Genomic DNA, 10,363 nt, shown 5'->3' on the forward strand with positions numbered 1-10,363 from the left:
GTAGTTGTCCTCATTTCCACTTCAGAGAATTTGTCACTGATATTCAGGAATGTGTTTGATTTATTGGTATTGATTTTATATCCTGCCACTTTGCTGAATTCACTTACTAGTTCTAGAAGTTTCTTGGTTGAACTTTTTCAGTCTGCTAGGTATAGGATCATGTCATCAACAAATAGTGCTAATTTAAGTTCTTCTTTTCCTATATTTATGCCCTCAATTTCTTTCACCTAATTGCTCTGGCTAGTATTTCAAGAACTATGTTGAATAGAAGTGATGAGAGAGGGCATCCCTGTCTTGTTCCAGATTTTAAAGGGAATGCCTTCAAGTTTTCTCCATTTAGAATGATGTTGGCCTGAGGCTTAGCATATATAGCTTTTACCATGTTGAGGTAATTTTCTGTTATCCCTACTTTTTCTAGAGTTTTGAACATAAAGGGATGCTGTATTTTGTCAAATGCTTTTTCAGCATCTATCGAGATCTTTATCTTTAAGTCTACTGATGTGGTGAATTACATTTATTGATTTCCATATATTGAACCAGCCTTGCATTCCAGAGATGAATCCCACTTGGTCATGGTGAATGATCTTTTTGTATCCGATTTGCCAGAATTTTATTGAGGATTTTTGCATCTAAATTTATTAGGGATATTGGTCTGAAGTTTTCTTTCTTTGAAGTGTCTTTATCTGGTTTTGGAATCAGGGTGATGTTGGCTTCATAGAATAAATTTGGAAGTACTCCCTCTTTTTCTATATCCTGAAATAGATTGTAGAGTTTTGGTATTAGTTCTTTAAAGTTCTTGTAAAACTCTTGTAAAATATCCATTCGGTCCTGGGCTTTTCTTGGTTGGTAGTCTTTTGATGGCTTCTTCTATTTCCTCACTTGATATTGGTCTGTTTAGGTTGTTTATATCATCCTGACTCAATCAGGGTAGCTCATATGCCTTAAGGAATTTATCAATGCCTTCACTATCCTCTATTTTATTAGAGTATAGGGTTTCAAAATAATTTCTAATTATCTTCCATATTTCTGAAGTGTCTGTTGTGATGTTGCCTTTTTTCCCCGTAAGCTAGCAATTTGGGTTCTCTCTCTTCTTCTCTTTGTTAGCATGGCTATCGATCTATCAATCTTATTTATTTTTTCAAAGAACTAACTTTTAGTTTTGTCAATTTTTTGATTGCTTCTTTTGTTTTGATTTCATTTGATTTCAGCTCTGATTTTAGTTATTTCTTGCCTTTTACTGTATTTTCTGCTGATTTGTTCTTTTTCTAAGGCTTTGAGGTATAGTGTGAAGTCATTTATTTGTTGGCTTTTCCTTCTTTTAAGGAATGAACTCCATGAAATAAATTTTCCTCTCAGTACTGCTTTCATAGGGTCCCAGAGATTTCGATATGTTGTGTCTGAATTTTCATCTAACTCTAATAATTTTTTAGTTTCCTCTTTGATGTCTTCTGTAACCCTTTGTTTATTCAGTAGCATATTGTTTATTCATGTGATGTAGGATTTTTTCTTTCTTATTTTATTATTGATTTCCAATTTCATCCCATTATGATCAGATAAAATGTATGGTAGTATCTCTACTCCTTTGTATTTGCTAAGATTTGCCCTGTGACATAATATTTGGTCTATTTTTGAGAAGGATTCATGTGCTGGTGAGAAGAAAGTGTATCCGCTTGATGTTGGGTGGTATATTCTGTATATATCAATTAAGTCTAAGTTATTAATTGTACTATTGAGCTTTATAGTTTCTTTATTCAACTTTTATTTGGAAGACCTGTCCAGTGGTGAGAAAGGTGTGTTAAAATCTCCCATGATTATTGTGTTGTGGTCTATTTGACTCTTGAACTTGAGAAGAGTTTGTTTAATGAACAACGTAACTGCAACATTGTTTCATATATATATTAATGATTGTTAAGTCTTGTTGGTGTATGGTTCCTTTCAGCAATATGTAGTGTCCTTGTTTATCCCTTTTGATTAACTTTGGCTTGAAGTCTATTTTATTTGATACAAGTACGGACACCCCTGCTTGCTTCCGAGGTCCATATGAGTGGTATGATTTTTCCCAAGCTTTCACCTTCAGTCTGTGTATGTCTTTTCCTATCAGATGAGTCTCCTGTAGGCAGCATATTTTTGGATCTTTGTTTTTAATTCAGTCCACTAGCCTATGTCTTTTGATTGGTGCATTTAAGCCATTAACATTTAGGGTTACTATTGAGGTATGGTTTGTACTTCCAGCCATATTTGGTTATTTATGTTACTTAACATGATTTGTTTTTCCTCTTAGATTAGGTTTTCCTTTACTGCACTACCTCCCACTGTTGGTTTTCATTGTTATTTTTCATTTCCTCTTCCTGTAATGTTTTGCCAAGGATGTTTTGAAGAGCTGGTTTTCTAGCTGCAAATTCTTTTAACTTTTGTTTATCATGGACGATTTTTATTTCATTTTCAATCCTGAAGCTTAATTTCGCTGGATACATGATTCTTTGTTGGAACCCTTTTTCTTTCAGCATTTGAAATATGTTGTTCCAGGCTCTTCTAGCTTTCAGAGTCTGTGTTGAAAGATCAGCTATTATCCTGATTGGTTTACTACTGAGGGCCATTGCCAAGTAGGAATGACACATCAAAATTTCCTTGCCAGCGTACCCCATGTTGCTTAGAGGACATTCGATGGGACATTGCATGTATGCTTTAGTAAGGTGACTTTGCTCAAAGACCATGGCGGATCCGGGTTTAGAGCTGATCAGGTTTTAGGGAGTATCCCGTCCTTGGGTTTAGGGAAGTTCCAGGTTTAAGGTGTACCCTGCAGGGGAATAGGGCGTATCCTGCTGTCTCAGGCATGCCCGATCCTTGAATTCCCGCTGAGTTCTCATGGGGAGTTTCAACTTTGAGCAGTATTACAAACACTCAATTTACCAAACAATTCAAGTGGCAATTTATACTATGTGTCAAGAGACCTATTTAGTCATGTAACCAAAGATTAGGTGAATTTATACAGAAATTTACAATTTTATTTTTTGAAGAGGCAACACAGCTCAATGTAAACAGTAAAAATTACATTATGAGGGGCTGGGATTGTGGCTCAGGGGTAAAGCACTCACCTAGCACATGCAGGGGGTGCTGGGTTCAATCCTCAGCACCACATAAAAATAAAATAAGGTTGTTGTGTCCTACAACTAAAACAAAATATTTTTAAAAATGACATTATGAGTTTGGTGATCTTGAATACACAATGTAATCTCCCTAAACCAACTTTCTTATCTATAAATTTGGGAACAATTATTCAATTCAAGGGTTTTTGAGAAGATTAAATGGGCTAACAAATAATTGGTGACTTTAAAAGGGTCCCAGGAATCAAGACCTACCTCCAAATCTTAAACATTCTTATCACTAACTTGCTTCAACAATATGGAAAGTCCTCTGACCTATGTCTGTTTCCTTATTCATCAAATAATGAAGATAATGTAGTGCTACATATTTTACAGGGTGTTTATGACAATGACATATGAAAACTAATCTAAAAAGGATCTTTGAACTATAATCAAGTAACTGTAAGACAGCATGTACAAAAAAAATTAAAGAAAATTTATACTAGCAAACCTGTTAAAATGCAGGACTGTATAATGTCCAAATTACATTAATTTTATAAGAAAAAATTTTCATAGTTAAAAAAAACAAAAGCTCTAGATCAATGCCAACCAAAAATATTTAAAGTTATTGTCACTAGTTTCAATAATTATTTTCTGTGCAATTAATGAACCAAATTAGCCCCGATATCCAACAAACTAAAAGCAGAAAAACAAAACCTTTTGTTCCAGTTCAGGCATTTGCCACTTAAAAAAACTACCACCTCCATTGGGGAAAGCAGAAAGAATAAAGAGGGAAGGAGAGAGACAACTAAGAAAAAGACAGATTAAAAAGAGAAAGAGAACACAGGAAGGGAAAATTGGGGGAAAAAAAAGGAGAGGAGGAGAGGAGAGCAGAGCACAGCAGAACAGAAAAATGGTTTTGATCTTGAACATCCACCAAAGGTTCATGTACCAAAGGTTTGGATGCCAGCCTGTGGCCTTATTGGTAGGTGCTGGAAACTTCAGGTGATAAAGCCTATTGGAAGAAAGTCTGGTCATTGCAGCATGCCCTTTCAAGCTTTATTGGCATCCCATCCCCTCTTCTACTCCTTCTCTTTCTCCCTCTCTGCTCCCCAGCCACTATGCACTACCCATCATGATGTACTGTGCCATCACAGACCCAAAGCAGTGGGCTAAGCAGTCATGGACTGACCCACACCAAAATCCTAGGCCAAAATAAATCTTTCCTAATTTTAATCTCAGATATTCTGTCCCAGTGATAGAAACATAACAAAAGAAGAAAGAGTGATGTGAGCAGAGTGGACAGTAGAGAAGAGGAAAGGAGGGAAGAAATAAATAAAGTGTAAGAGAGATTTATAGAATTTCTCAATATCAGCAGCACTGACCTTTTACAACTGGTTAATTTTTTTTGTTGTTAGGATGTGGTCGGATGAATTGTTGGATGCTTCTGGCATCAACCCACTAGATATCCCACTCACAGTTGTGACAACCAAAGATGTCTCTAAACATTGCAAAATGTCTCTAGAGTGGGTTGAAGAAGACAAAATTATCTTTTTACTGGTCTAACTAAATTCATAGTACCAAATTCCAATATTTATCTCTCTACAGATTGGTAGTTCAGAATGGAGCTTGACACTAGCAGCTTTGAAACATAAGAACCAAATGAACAAATGCTTCCTGTGGGATGGAAACAAAGTGAACTATACAGGAGGATAGTAATGCCTTGCCTGTCAACCAAAACTGTTGGTAAAATGCCAGGGGCCATACAGACTTGGCCGTGGCTCTCAGCACACCTGCAAAGACTTATTTTCAAAATGGAAAAGATGTTGTGTGGAACTAAATATTTGCTAAAGTTCCTTCATTATACTGTTTTTGCTTTTTTCCCCATATTTTTCCATTCATACCATCTATAGTTTCTCAAACTTTGAGATTTTGATAAAACAAACAAACAGCAATAATACAGCACTTCAAGACTCCAAAGTGTCACATTCTCTTTTAAAAAAAAGTATCCTAAGTAATTTTCCTTTATATTTGCTTGACATAATTTCTTCCTTCAGTCTATGCTTGTAAAATATTTAATTAATTTATTTATTGTTGAAACTAGCATAATATTTTTTAAACAAACAACAAAAATAAAATCAGCATAATTTTTAAAGGAAAAAAAACTTCAGCAGAAAAAATAATTAACAGGGGCTTTTACATATTATTGGGGTAAGGGGTTGTGAGTGATGGGTGGGCAGCCTGAACCCTTTAGGACTTTATCGCTGTAGGGTGGCACTTTCAACAGTTACTGCTGCAGCTTTAAGTGCTTTACAACTTCTATTAATATCCTAGGGAAATGTTAAGCTCAGAAATAAAACAATTGGGGTGATTTTTTTTTTGCCTGGTGGGGGGAGTGGGTAGTCTTTTGATTGGGATGTTTCTGCATTTTTCTGCTGGGGGTACATAAAATAAACTTTATTTATACTACTTTGATTTGACAGATTTTCTTTTTGTCTGCCTGGAACTGTTTCCATATCATATTAAAAGCAAGTATAGTATTACATTACCATGTGGCTTAGGGATTTTTTAAAATTATCTTTGTTACCTGTGTCTAGACTCCCCAGAATCTATCAGTGGAAAAGTAATATCTAAAAATGTGTTTGTTAACTCAAATTTCAGATAAAAAATGATTAAGAGCTGGTGTTTTCTAAATGTTTATTTATTCAAGAAGCTTTAAGATAATCCATTGCCAAGTACCATTCTTGCAAATTTTCTCTTACATAACTGACCAGTGTTTATTTAATAAAACAAGCAGATATCTGTAAATAATTACTGGCAGTAGGTTACAATTATTGGTTAAAAATAACTTTGGCATATGGGCCTTGTGGCCTGTTGTAATTTTCATTTGTTTTTTGTTTGTTTGATTTGAGCCCTGGAAGTGGAATAAAATTTGACTATTAAATATGTTGGCCAAAAAATAAAGGTTTAAATGTGTATTTGTACTGATAACTAATAACTACTAATTCTCAGCCATCTGTTTGATTGAAAGAAGAGTGGTTGGAATGTTGTGAATGTTAGCAGACTTTCCTGCCTGTGTCAGAAAATCCTATTTATGAATCCTGTCAGTATTGTTTGCTATCTGAAAAAAAATCAAATCCAGGCATGAGTTCTTTCTAAATTTGAAAAACAATGAGAAATTGCATTAGGTTCTGTGGGAAATGTTTTCCTTCAAAACATTTTTCACTAAGAATGGATTTAAAAGAAATGGCTTAATTTTTCAATAACTGAAATCAGAAAATTTGGCTTTAGGGTCTCTTTTTTTGTGAGAAAATTTAAAAGTTTGTGAAATAAGCAACAAAAGGAAGTTAGTCTTAATTATCTAGCTTCTGTTAATATTAAGTATTGTTCTCTGTTTTACGTCAGTTTAAACAAGTAAGTTTGTGTGCATGCTGGATATGCTTCAGTATCATGGATAAGCCCATGATGAATATCTACTAGATTTTGGGATGCGGCTTTCAGAGTTACTTTGGAATTCTCAAGTATTCCTAAATATGTTTTTTTTTTTTTAAGAAATGCTCCAACATTTTGATTCCTGGGCTTGTTAAAGGACACACATGCTGAATATAGGAACAGTAGAACCTACTGACTGCTCAATTCAGATAAATGGATTGACTCTTGGCCTTTGGTCATAATTTTAAAATACAGGGATAGAAAACAACAAAGAATAAGATGGACTCTTAAGTTATAAAAGAGCACTTACAATTTGTCCCTTGAATGTAGAATTTGTTTTTATTTCAAGATTTTGCTAGCAAACATGATGGTTAAAATGGTGTGTGTATATGTATGTGAGAAATAAAATGAAATGAAATAAAATTCCATTTTATAATTTTCCTATCCTGTTGAAGTGATGAATCTAATAGTTTGGATGTTGGGAGGTTTTATGTTTAATTGGAGTTGTCAGGTATGAGTCTTTCAGGATTTTTTTAAAATTCTGTCTTAAAAGAAATCTGATTTAGCTCTTGAGACTCACTGTCACAGAGATTTCCAATAGTAGTTAAATTCTTTCATTTTTAAATTAGATTTGCCAGTGCCTTGAAGAAAAAATTTCTTAGAAAACATGGCATTGGATGGTAACTTTTACACAGTTCTGAGCGCAATCTGGAAAGATAAATGGAAAAGCTAAACATTCTAAATTTAACACAAATACACTTCTTTTTGATTTAGAAGAGAAAATCAGATTTTTCAAAGTAAATGCAAAAAAAATCTATACAGAGTACACAAGGGGGAGGCTGCCTAATATATGTCAACAATGGATGTGTAGTTTATATTTTCATCCTTTGATTATCATTCCAGAGGGATGGTGAAAAAGTTTGATCAAACTTCTTCTTTATGTCAATTGTATAGAATTTTAAACTTATTACACAATTAATAAGAATGTGAAAATTTGCATGTCTTAATAAACTCATTTTGAAAAAGAACAAATCTCCTCAATTTCCCATTTTTGACTCCCTGCAATAGACCCCTTGGGTATGTCACATACCCTACAAACTTATTTTTATTTCCTTATGTTTAAGTCACCCCCAGCCTGGGATCTCCTTGCAATGCATCTATCTGCAGACTTTAATAGGGAACCAAAATCTAAAGCAAAAATGTGATTTGAATTGCAAATTTCCAAAGTAAGTATCACAAGCTTAATATCAAATGGTAGGTTTGGAGATAAGATATAAAAACCTCATATTTACTATTATCATTATTATTCAAAATTGTTTTGGAAACTTGTACTAATACAGAAGGAAAAAATTAATGAAAATAAGGAATGTTTCCTTTTCCAGTAAATGAGTTACTTTCAGTACTAGAAAACCATAGGCAATTTACATTATTTGCAGATGCTATAATACCTAGGAAGCCCAAGAAACAATATTAAAACACTGAGTTTTGAATAAGAGAATTAGGTAAAGTGGCAAAATGTAAGATAAATATACAAATATCAATGGACTTCCTCTGTACTAGCTGCAACTTTGTTGAATTACCAAAGGAGTATAAATGTCACAGTGACTTACAATAGCAGAAATTTCTTATTAACATCACAAAAAGCTGAGGCTTAGTGTTGAATGTCATTCCTACAAGGGTCTCACACATTCTCACATGTCCTGTTAGATATGCTAAATATGCAAAAACCTGATCTTTTCCTACCCATTATTTTATCAGGGTTGTTTTTACAGTGAGCAACCTTGAGAGATGAATTAATTTCTACTTCTGAGGCAACAAACAAAATTGCTCACTATATGTGACAAAATAATGGGATTTCAATCTCAGTGCACTTTTCTCATAATGCATCCCACTGTTTGTCCAGGCATACATCTGGACCCATTCACATCACCACTGCAGGAATGGAGATTTAGGGAACTGATCCAAACATGCTGATATCTTGACTGCTGCTTTTTCTATACAGAACTGAGCTGGTGCTCCACCATGTTCTTGAACCTCCAAAACTGTGAGCTAAATAAAGCTCTTTTCTTCATAAGTAGCCTGCCTCCAGTATTTCATTACAGTGACAAAATGTTGACTAATCACTCAAGTTATATAGAACAAGCATGGATATATAATCTTCTTATCAAGGAGGGAAGAGATAATGGCCAATAATAAAGTCAAACATTCAAATGATAACTAGTTAGATATAAATGGAAAACAAATTTTTATTTTTTGGGGGGAAAAACAAAATTTATGACTCAGTCTCCCACTGAAAGGCAAGCCCTGAAAGTTCTGAAATGGCTGAGAGGCACCAATCCAGCATCCAGCTTCAGAACCGGCTGTGTTGGCAGAGGGTCAGGACTGCAGGGCTCAGGCAAGAGTCCCATGGAGGCACAGGGAATGTAGGTACAGTGCTTCCTACAGGGCCTGGAACCTGGTCTGTGCAGAGGGGAGGGGGGTTGCTGGACAGGCAGTTCAGAGGGAAGGATCTTCATCACACATAGAGAGGCTCTGAGGCCTTGGGGGCATACAGAGGGTTGAGGAGGGGAGAGGGCAGGACTCAGGAATTGGAACGAATCTGTCTGGTCTTTGAAGCCACTGCAGGCTCAGGTGCCTGACTGTGCACCAAGGGGTTGCCTTCCCTCAGTGCACTCAACCCACGGTCTCCACAGCCAGACCTCCTTCCTGCCACAGCCCTGGGATCCATAACCTGTAGGCCCGCTGCTCAGATACTTTGGGCATGAGATAACTCCATGTGCAGGCCAGAGAGAAGCAAGGGGCCATCCTGGCAGCATGGCCCTCAAAAAAAGTTTGCTTTACTAGAAACCCACATGCACACCTACCATGCAGCGTAGGGTGCCTGGCTCCTGGGAAAGAACCAGGAGGTTCTTGATTCAAGAACCAAGGAGGTCAGCCCACAGGACACCTGGAACACTGCTTGCCACTGTCGCTAGCTGGGAACCTGGGCCCTGTCTGAGCCTTCCTGCTGACCAGGGCCCAGGGTTTGGCTGGCCCATAGATGACCACCTGGCTGTCCTGGTTCAGAAGATGGGATGGCCACGTGGTTGTGTGCAACCTCGCCCACAGTCAACTTCAATCACAGGCTGGGCTTGCGCTCTGCCACCTCCTCCAGGCAGGGATGAGGGGGTTGGTCTTTGAAGAAATCTGAGACATACTGAAAAGTGAGGCTAGCTTCCAGTGACCTTGGCAGGAGACAGACGAGGACATGACAGCAGTGGTGCTTGTGGTCCGACCTGTGGGTGTAGCCTACTTACAGGGCGAAGGCCACCAGGAAGAACTTCACAGTGGGCCATAGCAGCTGTGCCAACTTCCCGCAGAGCTGCGTCTGCAAGAACAGCCAAAAATAGCACGCACTACATCACAGGGGAGGAGTGTCCACAGTAGGAGGAGAGTCTGGCCTCGATGACATTGGCAGGGCTCCCCCTGCACACACTCTCCAACTGCACCATAGACTGAACAGTTGACCCAGCTCCAGTCTGGGTTGCAGAGGGTCAGGAAGTTGGGGTGCAGACAACTGATCATGTACTTGGCCAGGTCCCTCAAGGACTGGCTCATGGCTGCCCCAAACAGGAAGGTGTCTAGCACCTTGTAGAGGGAATGGGAGTAGAGGCCTCGGTGCACACCAGGTAGGCTTTCCCTGCGGAGACCAGGATAATGGTGGCTATGATGGTGACCCTGGCCATGAGCCCATGGTTCATGGTGTCCCGGTGGTAGAGGCATCAAATGGAGTCATCTCTGCAGTAGAACCCTCGCTTGTATGGGGTGTTCACCAGGGTCAGGATGGCTCAGGATAGACTTGCTCTGCT

At 37.5% G+C, this 10,363-nt stretch overlaps 1 pseudogene; it reads right to left on the minus strand.

The window, feature by feature from the left end:
- Window positions 1-9,486: 9,486 nt before the first annotated feature.
- Window positions 9,487-10,363, minus strand: LOC101956282 (phospholipid phosphatase 2 pseudogene; annotated as a pseudogene).

The sequence above is a fragment of the Ictidomys tridecemlineatus genome, chromosome 10 (genome assembly GCF_052094955.1).
Source record: "Ictidomys tridecemlineatus isolate mIctTri1 chromosome 10, mIctTri1.hap1, whole genome shotgun sequence".
Lineage (NCBI taxonomy): Eukaryota > Metazoa > Chordata > Mammalia > Rodentia > Sciuridae > Ictidomys > Ictidomys tridecemlineatus.